Source organism: Mus pahari, chromosome 5 (assembly GCF_900095145.1).
Source record: "Mus pahari chromosome 5, PAHARI_EIJ_v1.1, whole genome shotgun sequence".
Classification (NCBI taxonomy): Eukaryota; Metazoa; Chordata; class Mammalia; order Rodentia; family Muridae; genus Mus; species Mus pahari.
In genome coordinates this window covers 23,750,934-23,762,740 of record NC_034594.1, presented here as the reverse complement: position 1 = coordinate 23,762,740, position 11,807 = coordinate 23,750,934, and the positions used below count along the sequence as shown (strand labels likewise).

At 43.7% G+C, this 11,807-nt stretch overlaps 1 long non-coding RNA gene and 1 pseudogene across 1 annotated transcript; one reads left to right on the top strand and one right to left on the bottom strand.

Annotated features, from left to right (window-relative positions):
• Positions 1–1,806, bottom strand: part of LOC110321422 — a 2,018-nt pseudogene extending 212 nt beyond the window's left edge.
• A 1,028-nt stretch (positions 1,807–2,834) lies between these two features.
• On the top strand, positions 2,835–10,423 carry LOC115064054. The gene is made up of 3 exons (XR_003843916.1): positions 2,835–2,918; positions 3,537–3,631; positions 10,320–10,423. It is a non-coding gene; the product is annotated as an uncharacterized LOC115064054 (long non-coding RNA).
• Positions 10,424–11,807: the final 1,384 nt, after the last annotated feature.

Here is an 11,807-nt window from a genome sequence, read left to right as displayed (position 1 = left end):
GGGGCTCATGTATGGGTTAATCCGGCCATGAGCTCTGTAGGTTCATCGATGCATCTTAGGAGCCTTGTTCATCTGGATGTGTTCAATGACTAGAGAATCTACGTCTAAACCCCTAAGTTCAGCGCTACTCTCTGCATTTGTAAGCTTGTGCAGCAAAAATTCAGCACTCTTTTTGATCCCTGTGTCTACCGACTCCACCATTATTCTTCTGGAATGGCACACATTGCTTCTTTAAAGTGACATCCTTCAGATTCTTGGTAGCTTTGCGGATATGCATACCCTTGGTGGCCTGGGCTGTTTCCCGAGTGTTCTTAAAGTGAACATGAAGGTTTGAACCTCTTGATTTGCATGATTTTGTGGGGTTTTCTGAGTCAAGAGAGTCGCGAACCTTCTTCACAGGTCACCTCTGGCCGCTTACAGGCAGAGGAAGCCGCCTGTAGCCAATCTTTAAATGTTACCTTTACTTAATGTGGTAAGAAAAACAGGAATGAAATATGACATGACCGCCGCCAGAGGGCGACCCTGTGAAGGTTGGGATGGCTCTAAGGAAGGAAAGAAAGGAAAGGAATGCCTGGAATTTCCTGGAATGGGAGGAGGGTTTTAGGTCCACAGTTTCAGGGGAGCCTTTTCTATAACCAGAATAAGAGGCTCAACTGAGCCGACCGGAGGAAGACTGACTCTAGGTGTCATTTAGGAGGGTCTGGAAATCGCCAGGGCCGCTGAGGTGAAGTTAGGCTGAAGTCTCAGAAAGGTCCATAACTAGATTCCACCTAGAGCCACAGTTCAGTCCCTGACTCTCAGGTGATTCTCTGGGAATGAGTGACAAAAGGGGCCGGTGACCCATATAGACAAGTGACACAGGAGGGACACTTGGGAGAAATCTCTGAGAGTCAAGCCCACAGCCAGTTTCTCTTTCCTTAATACTTAGGCACGTGTCATACAAAGCGCCTAGCCTGTGAGGAACAGCCACCTGGATTCAGCAGCACCTTCCTGGGAGAAGCACAAGCCTGCGAGTTAAGGGGACAGCCCCTTCCTGCCTGGCTACATCAGCATTGGTTACAGAAGCCTCTGACACCCCAGGGGGACCCTGCGATCCTAGAGAACTACCAGAGGTTTATGAGCAAACTACTTAGGGAAGCACACAGTAGGTAATTTGTTCCACAGTTCCTCACACTCAGTTTCAACCCACTGCAGAGAGTTTTTTACAGTTCCGTCTGCACCGAACCTGTGTGGGTCTTTTCTCGGGGTATTATAGCCACACAGGTGGACTGGTCACATTCCTCTAGGTGGTTTCATCCATACAACCCCAAAGATGACAGAATTTTGCTACTGTAGCCAGATCTGAAGTTAGGATGTAGAAGTTACAACAAGTTCAAAAGTTAATAACAAATGCTCTGTTCTGTGTGGGACTGATGACTGATGCTGGCTTGTAAGCTCGTTCTTGGGACTCCTTTTCTATGTTGACCACACTACTGGGAATTGGATTCTAGCTGTACGCATGCCCCCAGCATCTCCTCTCTCAGCTGCAGTGAATGTGATCCATCACGTGTGGGCTATTGTATGTGATGCGTTTTAAGGGTAGCATGCAGATGTGTGATCCCAGCTGCAGTTAGTTATGAGGAATAAGCTGTAGACACATGGTTTCAATGCCAAGTTTCTTCCCAGTGGTGTGCTTACAGTGTGACTTTACCCGTTTCCTACAATGTTTTTAATCTCCTGTGGAGGCCCCATAGTACACACAGCACAAAAGCTCCATTCTGGGCTAGCCCTCACTGTGAATATATGGGCTCCAATTCCTTGTCCCATGGCTAGTGCCCTTTCCTTATACTTATTCTGCGAACCATGCTCAAAGACTAATTTTGTACCAGGTAATGGTGGCACGTGCCTTTAATCCCAAGTACTCAGGAAGGAGAGGCAGGAAGATCTCTGAGTTCAAAGCCAGCCTGGTCTGCCGAGTGAGTTCCGGGACAACCATGACTAGACAGTGAAACCCTGTCAGGGAAAAACCACCACCACCACCACCAACAACAACAACCAACAACAACCAACAACAAACCAAAAAAACAAAACCCAGAGACTAGAGGTCAGAGGTAAAAGCATGGAGTATGGTTAAAAAGAGCAATAGGCTGAAGGTAGGGCTAAGCGGCTTCCTTAAAAAGGAGCCACTAGGGCCCTGGCATGGTGTGTCCCCTCAAAGGTTCGTGGCTTGAGGCTTGGTCTCCAGAGTGATAATGAGGGGTGGTGGAATCTTTAAGAACTGAAGCCCTGGTAGGTCATGGGCTGAGGGGGAAACCTGCCGATGTTATTCTACTATAAATATATACTATAAATGAATAAAACAACTAATAATGCATTGCTATAACCACAGATCACAGTGTCCCTCAACCCTCATCAAAGAAGCTTTTTTTTTTTTTTTTAATATTTTTTTTATGTGAATTGGTATAAAGGTTTTAGATTCCTTGGAAATGGAGTTACAGACAGTTGTGAGCTGCCATGTGGGTTCTGGGTCTCGAACCTGGGTTCTTTGGAAGAGCAAAAAGTACTGTTAACCACTGAGCCATCTCTCCAGCCCCAGAGAAGCTCCTTGGGGTAGCATTGTTATTAGCACAGACTCATAACTGAACAGTGTGCAGATAGTGAGAGATTTTGGATCATTTGGTTTTTAAATGGGATGTCTTCACTAAACCCTCCCCCCCATAACCCAGGAATCTATGCCAAAGAGGAAACAGAAAGATTGTAAGAGCCAGAGGTTGATTATCCCAAGGGAACAGTGTCTCTCAGACACAATAGGGCTGGTACACATATGAACTCACAGAGCCGGGCAGCATGCACAAGATCTGCACAAAGAAAATTCCAGGACAGAGAAGAGGAAAGGAGCACAAAGTTCCATTCCCACCCAAGAAGGTTTCTCCTACCTGGTAGGAAAGGGGGGGGGGACCCAGCTTTCTTCAAAGGAATGCCACTGGCTATATCTAACAGAGTCCGGGGCAGGCCCCATGCTCAAGAATAGTTGGCAGTGAAAATTAGATCCATGTTTAGTGTGAGTGTGTGTGTGTGTGTGTGTGTGTGTGTGTGTGTTTGTGTGTGTGTGTGTATGTTTTTTGTCATTCTGTTTGGTTGTTTTGGATTTGTTTGTTTAAGAGAAAGAAAGCATGAAGTTAGGTGGGTATGGAGATGGGAGAGGATCTGGGAGGAGTTGAGGAGAGAAAGAATATGATCAAATTTATTGAATAAAATCCCCCCCAGTGTTTTTGTAATAAATAAATAAATAGGAAGTAATTAGGTCATCAATGGCACTGCCCTGGCAAGGGGTTGATGTCACTCTCACGGGACCACAGCTGGTTCTCAAGAGGGATTTGTTATAGTAGAGTGATCCCAGATCCTCAATTCTTGTTTAAGAAGTTAACAAGTTAAAATCTTGTTAAGAAGTTCTTGTTTACGTGGTTAACAGCTTCTATGGCTTCTTGTTCCCATAAATTTGTCTTCCCTTATTCACATGCTTTCTCCGTGGCGCCATCTGCCTTGACAAAACACAGTGAAGGCCTTTGACAGACCCCACTGGTTAATTTCCAACCTCCAAAACAGTTCTTCCCGGAGTGTGGCTGGCATCCGTAGACCTCGTCTGACACACGTGAGTATTTCAGCTACCGTTCTCCTGAGAGGAACATTAGATTGCCCCTGTTCCCACCAGGGTTTGCCACTGTGCTTGGCCAAGTCTTTTGGAATCTATGGGACTCAGTTTCCCACCATCCAATGGGAAGAGAGTCTGATTCTGAGACTTTTCTGTACCAGATAGTTTCCTGGAGAGTTTTGTAACAATTAAGCCCAAATCTCTCAATATGGGACTTATTGATGAACCTAGGACCTCGTGCAGGCTAAGCACATGCTGAATCACCAAGTTATGTATGTTTAGAGGCCTCTGGCCTCTAAAGTCCTTATTTTCTAGTTAGGTCTGATGGTCAACTAGAATGAGCAAATCGGAAGGGTTTCATCTTACACCAGCACCCTCCAGTTCTTAGGTTCCCTCAATGTTCATTTCCTTAGCACACTTAGCACAGCCCCTGGTACTGTACACTGGGTGTGTTAACACAGCCCCTGGTGCTACACAGTCTCTGTGTGTTAACACAGCCTCTGGACCTGCTCACTGGGTGTGTTAACAAAGGCCCTGAAATCAACCTGCACACTGAATGTGCTAACACAATCTTGGATACCTGTGAGATTTGCTACAGGTATTTTCATTCTCAGTGCAGTCTCTGGCTGTGAGTGTCCATGACCTTTGCCCTCTCTAGGATGTCACATCACATCTCAGGAGGAGGGCTTTGGCAGTTCCCACCAGTCAACACTGTGGCTTTAAAGACACAGGTGTGTTTTCAATGAATTGCAAAGAACATTGGTGATCCTAGGACACAGTGAGAGACAGGGAATTAACCTTGCTGCAGACTCTGATCTACTCAGAGGATCCCAGTTCTTATCACACATATGTACCACATGTGTCATCAGTTCTTAGGTTCCCTCAGTGTTCATTTACTTAGCACACTGAGTGTGATACCACAGCCCCTGGTACTGCACACTGGGTGTGTTAACACAGCCCCTGGTACTCCAAGTTAGGAAAATTACTTGGAACTCTGCCAGCCTCTGAGAAGCTGATCTCAACTGTGACATCTGAATCCCCAAATTCCTTTACTCATCAAATACTAACTAGGCCATCCTATAGTAGACTCTGAGTTAATCTGATGGTCAAAGACTATTTAGAAAAAGGTGTTATTAAAACCAAAGATAGGCTGGGACAAGGGGCGTGTGTCTTTAACCACAGGCTGGGGGATCTCTATGAGTAGGGGGCCAACCTGGTCTACATGTTTAAGTCCTGGACAGCCAAGGGCACATAGGGAGACCTTGTGTCAAAAGCCAAACCCAAACAAACAAACGAAAATAAGTACAAAACAAAACTGAGGCATTGCATGATAGAGGAATGGAATTGCTCTGGAAGACAAGACAAGAACAGTGCTACAATTTTGTTTGTTCATATGATGGAAGTTGGTTGTCTGCAGAACGGCTGAAGGCTGCTTCCTGCTCACTGAACTGGCATTTTTGCTTTTAGCTCATCTCCTGTGACAACGCTCTCTATTGTTGTCACTTTATATTAAAATAGGCATACTCAGAAAGAGCATATATGTGTATGTACTACATATACACCATATACTTATACACTTATATATGATAATATATGGTAATTGTCCCCATGTATAATGAAAAAGCAATTTAAGGTGAGGCATTAACAAGTGGAAGTGATTCTTCCCTTAGGTGTGGTTCTGAGATTCTGAGAACAAACACTAAGCAGAAAATTGTCAGGACCTGGGGCCTTGGAAATTGAGAGACCAAGAAAACCTATGCCAAGGACTTGGGGCTCCAACTGATACCCTCAAAGTCCATGTAGCCCTTTTCTCTTGAGCTAGGGAGATGTTAGGGTGCTACTAAAGACTTTCAAGGTTTCTCCCATAGCTGGAGTCTACAGTCCTTCAACTGCAGGTTAACAACCTGCTTGGTCAGCTGACAAGTCACCCAGGCATGCACAACAGAAAAGAGGCCAGAACTGCAGCAGGGGAGAGTCTGGACTCGCTGGGAGAAAGCCTGCTTTTGCAGCTGGACACAGAGGTGTGTCTGTGGGAACAAGGAGGAAGGCAAGGCAAAGGGATACTCAGAATAAAGAGGAACTTAGGCTTGCTCATTGTCCGAAGATGGCTGGCTGCACCTCTTGCACAGAAAAAGTGTAGTGACCTTTATGTCCACAAGGGGGTGGGGTTGGCTTTCCTTAGGTGCTTTTAAAAATCCCAGCATCACCACTTGACTTTCTATAGCAGTGTTTTCCTCTTCTGTTCCCATCAGCTCACTATATTTTGAGGAATGCCCTTTCGTGCTGGAATATAGCACAGTGAGAGGAGTACCTTGTTGTAAGCTGTCCCAGGCAATCTAAAGGCATGATCTGGTTAGCTAGGGCCTAATTTAACCACAGACACATGAATGAATCTAAGGATAGCTGTGATAGTACCCAGACTTCTAATTGCCAGGTTTTTAAATTTAAAACAATGATATGATCTATTGGCCTATCATTTCTATAGTGCATGAGCATGTATAGTTTCCAAACTGATGTTTTAATGGCATGTTCACTATTTGTAATAATTTTAGGAAAATAATTTAGACTCTTGATTATTTATACTTATTGGTTTGGGCAGTATTTTAGTATTTTCTTTTTCAGTAATTTTTTTTACTGTTTTTAAACATTGTTTTCTGTCTGTTCTTGATAATTTCACACAGTGATGTAATTTGTCTACTTCTGGTCACTCTCTATTCCACCTGGGGGCTCCTTCCCAAACAAGTTTAATCATGAGTGGTTGCAGGGAATGAGTGCAGAGTCGTTTAAAGGAAGATGAGCAGTGACTGTGGCTACACCACTGGAGAAAAATCACTCCTGGCTCCCAGCATCCTTCAGTTCCTAATAGCTCTAAGAGGTGTGGGTTTAATAACACTTTAGGTCACCATGCAAAATCCTGGGGTTCAGGGTACTTAGTTCTTAGTCGTTCCTCTATTGAGTGATCTTCCTGGGGTTCAGGGCACTTAGTTCTTAGTCGTTCCTCTATTGGGCGATCTTCCTGGGGTTCAGGGTACTTAGTTCTTAGTCGTTCCTCTATTGAGCGGTCTGGGGTTCAGGGCACTTAGTTCTTAGTCGTTCCTCTATTGAGTGATCTTCCTGGGGTTCAGGGCACTTAGTTCTTAGTCGTTCCTCTATTGAGCGGTCTTCCCTCGTCCTCCTCACGTCACATCACGCTGCTAGGAACCCTCCTTTCACAGTTTTTCTATTGTGTTTCACAGATTCCAATACCCTCCATTTTCTCCCTCATTCTCCTCCCAAAGACTTCTTCCCTTGGTGTGGCTTCTCTCTGTCTTTGCCTCTATCTCTCTGTCTGTCCATTTGTCCGTGTTTCACACACACACACACATCTATATTCCATATACGAAAGAAAATGTGACACATTATGTGTCTTTCTCACTCTGGCTATTTTCTTGCTACTGTTCTGGCTTCATTTTTCTTCACAGCTAAAAGCAATACACTGTATATATGAACTACATTTTCTGAATTCATTCATCCTTTGATGGACATCTAGACTGGTTCTATTCCATGGCTATGTGAATAATGTTGCAATAAACACAGATGTGTAAGCGCTGTGTGATATGCTGACTTCCAATGCTTTGGGTATGTTCCTTGGAGTCTGTGATTGGATGTACCAAAGCATTAGTGTTCTAGTATTTTGAGGAAATGCACATGACCTGCATAGTGACTACACGTGACCTTCATAGTGATATGTCTACATTGCTAGCAGCTGCATCTGCTACCATTTCTTTTGTGTTTGTTTTTTATGGTCCCCTCTGACTGGGATGAGATGGGATCTCAAAGCAGTTTTCATTTGTAATTCTCTGGCTACTAAAGGTTCTGAACAGTTTCCAGGTATTATCTACTTGTATAGCGTGTTTATTCATTTGGGTGATTTGGGGCTTCTAGCATTGAGTTTTTGCAGTTTTATGAATGTTAGATGTTAATCCCTCATCTCATACGTTGTTGGCAGAGATTCTCCACGTTCTTTTCCGTTTCTTCACGTGAGTGGTTGTTTTCTTTCTTGGTCAGAAGCTGCTGTGAGTCAATTCTTGGGGCTACTGTTGAATTCTTGGTCCTTTTCAGAAAGCCCTTGCCTGTGCCTGTGTCTTGGAGTGTTTTCTTATAGGAGTTCCAAGGTTTGGTGCACTTTGAGTTGATTTTTATGAAGGGTAGGAGATGCGGGTTTAGTCTCCCTACCCCAGGACTATTAGACCAAGAGGCTGGCTCTTTCCCCTACTGTGCGCTTTTAACAGCTCCGTTACAACTTGTTTGGTTGCATCTGAGGGAGCTATTTCTATCTCCTCTATTTGATTGGTCTATTTGCTTTTTCGGTGCAAGTTTATACAGTACTCGCTACTATGGCTCTACAGGGCAATTAGAAATCAGGTGTTGTGCAGCTCCAGCAATACTCCTTCCGTTTAGAATTGCTTTGGCTGCCCGGGGTCTTTTATGCTTTCATGCATAATCTAGTTTTTTGTTTTTGTTTTTGTTCTGTGAAGAATGTCATTGGAATTTTGAAGAGAATTGCATCAAATCTGTAGGTTATTTTGCTTGCAAAATAATAACAATTCACAAGTCATTTCATCTTCTAGTATCTTCTTCAATTTCTTTCCTGGTTAAGTTAATTCTCAGGGTTTCCTTTTTCAAACTATTGTGAATGATATTTTTCCCTGACTTATTTCTTGAAACACTTGTTAGTGGTATATAGAAAAGCTGGTAAAACTGCTGCTTGCCATGTGTTGAATTTTATCTTGCTACACTGATAAAGGTGTGTGAGTGAAAGAGCTTTCTGGTGGGCCTTGGAGGGTCATACAGTACAGAACCTTCATCTGCAGATAGGGAGAATTTAACTCCTTCTTTGCCTACTCTATCTTTTCTCTCTCTCTCTCTCTCTCTCTCATCATATTGCTCTTGCAAAGATTTCAAGCACTGTATTGATAAGATTGAAGTTTAGAAGTGTTTTGATTCCTGCAATGTGTGTGTGTGTGTGTGTGTGTGTGTGTGTTAGGGGTATATTACTTCTATTTGGTCAGTGTTTATTGCAATGAGATGTTAAACATTCCCAAATGCAATTCTGCATTTATTAAGGTGATCCTGTGACTTTGGTCTTTAGGACTATTTTTGTGTTGTGCTACATTTATTGATGTAAGCAACTTTGAACTCTAGGACATGGCCATCTTTAGAAGTAAGGTATGTTTCTTAGAGACAACATAAGATCATATCTTGTCTTTTAAGCCAGACAATGTGTCTTTTTATTGGTGAGTTAAGTCATTTACATTTAGGATTATTATTGAATGATATTTCTTGTTAAGTTGGAACCAACTTTGTATCCCTAATATGAAGCCAGCTTGGTTGTGGTGTATATCTTCTTCATGTATGCCTGAGTTCATTTTATAAATGTTTCATTTTCAATGTTTCCATCTCTGTTTATTGGGTACAGTGTGTGTGTGTGTGTGTGTGTGTGTGTGTGTGTATGTGTGTATGTGTGTGTGTATGTATGTGTGTGTGTGTGTGTTGTTTTTGTTGTTAAGGTAATATCAGCTTTATAGACTGAGTTTAGCAGTATTCTTTCCACTTTTTACTTTGTGGGACTCAAACTGCTTTGATGTTAGCCCATCCTTAAATGGTTGATAGAATTGGCAGCAGTGGTGGTTTGAATGAGAATGGTCTCCATAGGCTCTTATGTTTGAATGCTTGGTCCCCAGTAGGTGGAACTGTTCAGGAAGGGTTAGGAGGCATGGCCTTGTTTGAGAAGGTGTGTCATTCAGGGTGGGCTTCAAGGTTTCAAAAGCCCATACCAGGCCATACTTACCCCCTCTTTACCTGCTACCTGTGGATCAGAATGTAAGCTCTTAGCTACCATTCCATGGCAGTCACCCGCTGCTGAAAGACTCTGGGACAGGCACACACTGGCCTTTAAGAAGCAGATAACTTAGCTAGTCAGATCCAGTAAATATGGGAGGAACTAAAGATGTTTTAAATTTCTTTCCATTTTTAGTTATTTTCTTTGAGGTAGGGGGTTGTGTGGGCCCCTGTGCTCAAATGAAGGACATAGGAAATCAATGGATCCTGAAGCTTAAATTCAGGTCATCAGGCTTGATAGCAAGCACCTTTACTGCATGTGCCATCTTACCAGCCTGAATGTGTTTTGTGTCTAATTATACATTTTTCCTTTGCTGTCCTTTCTTTTTTTCTACTCTCTTTGCTTCCTTTTTATTTTTATTATTTATTTTTTTTTATATTTTATCTGTCATGCTTTAGACTAGTCTCAAACTTGTGAGCTCATGTGATCCTTCTGCATTGGCCTCCCAAGGAGATGGGATTATAAGGTTGCATAATCAACATGAAACACTATCTTGTATTATATGTATCCAAACTGCTCAGTTCTAAAGCCAGAGGAGCTTGCCTCAAACTGACAACTGGATGCTGAGGGATTGGAAACAAGAAAGCGATAGCTCCCCCATGAGTAGGCGAGGCAGAACCTCCTTAGGAGGTGTCATGCAAAGGGAACATGGTGAGAGGAAGGAAAGCAGACCACAGTGACAGCAATGCAAGGAGACAGGTAGGGAGCAGTAACGGAAGAGCAAGGCCAAGAGCTTGTTCATGACAGTAGGAGCTCTTCCTGTGAATTGTCTACAGGAATCTGACATGACTCATGGTTCTTTCGAAGAAGGTGACTCCACTGACTTTGTCCTGACCCTGACTGTGAGTGAACAGCGGTGTGGCTGATGAGCAAATCTGAGGGAAATCAAAAGCTGAGGGAAGACAACTGTAAGCTTGGATGTGTTCGGGGCACCTGGAGGTAAGCAAACCAAAGTCTTGAGGAGATAGTGGTGGAGTGAAAACAGTGTGTAGCATGTTCACATGCAAAGGACATCATCATCAATGTGTGACCCCTGACAATTCACAGTTCCAAGACATGATGTCCAGGGTGAAAGTGGACATTGCTAAGGACTCATAAATGTCAATCTCAGTGTTGTCCTTCTGTTAACCCCAACACCTTTGAGGTAGGCAGTGTGTCACTCTCTCAGGAAGGTCCATCGGATGTGGGTTGTGTAGGCCTGCTTAGATAATTCTAATTCACACTTGTCCTTTCCGTGCAGGCACAGACCAGGCTCCTTAAGTGTCCATCACCGTGGAAGGAATTCTGAACTTGTTTGCCCAACTCTCACTAAATCACAAGAGCACAGCAGGACAAGAGGGTCCCACTGGGAGATGAAATCACAGCCTGTGATGGCATTCATATTGGTACGCCTGTAGAGAGGCAGCTGCCGGGCCTGTCAACACTACTGGGAGCAGCTAGGAGCAAGTCCCCTGGGGTGGCCTCAAGCCCACATGCCATTCCAAAGAATGCAGGAGGTCAGTTATAGAAGGCAACGTGGCAGTGGCCCAAACCTGGCTGCCAGCCCCAGGAACCCATTCCACAAGCTCCTGGTCCTCAGCCAGGAAGACTTCTGTAGCAGAAACTCAAGGGAGCTGTATCCTTGGCCACAAAGGAGACCTTAAATTATTGTAGGAAAAGAAGAAAACATTTATATACACACGTTAAGGCCAAGTCACACCTTAGACCATCTTTGCCATCAGGAAACAGCTCTATTGAAGTGGCATGGCCACATTGCTATCTGGAAACCAAAATTTACAAGCTAAGGCAAGTTTTCAGCTGTACAGAAGAGATCGAGAAGGGTGTGTATATGTGTGTGTGTGTGTGTGTGTGTGTGTGTTGTGAAGAGGCAGAAAAAAATGTGTCTCTTGCAGGTAAAGACCCACCAAAGCAAAGGCTAGTTAGATTATGCTATGTCTAATGTTTGACCCACAGGACAATTCCATACATTTGTCAAAGGAGTCTCTTTGAGGAATCTTTTTTCTCTCTGGTGTCTATGTACATACACCATCTATGGCATAACCAAGCCAGGCCAAAAGACACTACTTAGTCCTCTGCAAGCACCTGGTAGGCTGAGTCCCAAGCAAGAACACCTTACTTTTGCTTGCCCTATCCAAGAATATCTGCTTGGGCCCTCTGATCCAGCCATAGTTCATTAACTGTGGCTTAATAATTCTCTCCAAGATGTGTTCATTATCATACCTTCTCTATAGTAGGCTGAGATGCCTTACATTACAGGAGTTGGGGTTGCAATCATCTTGATGTAGTTGCCACTAT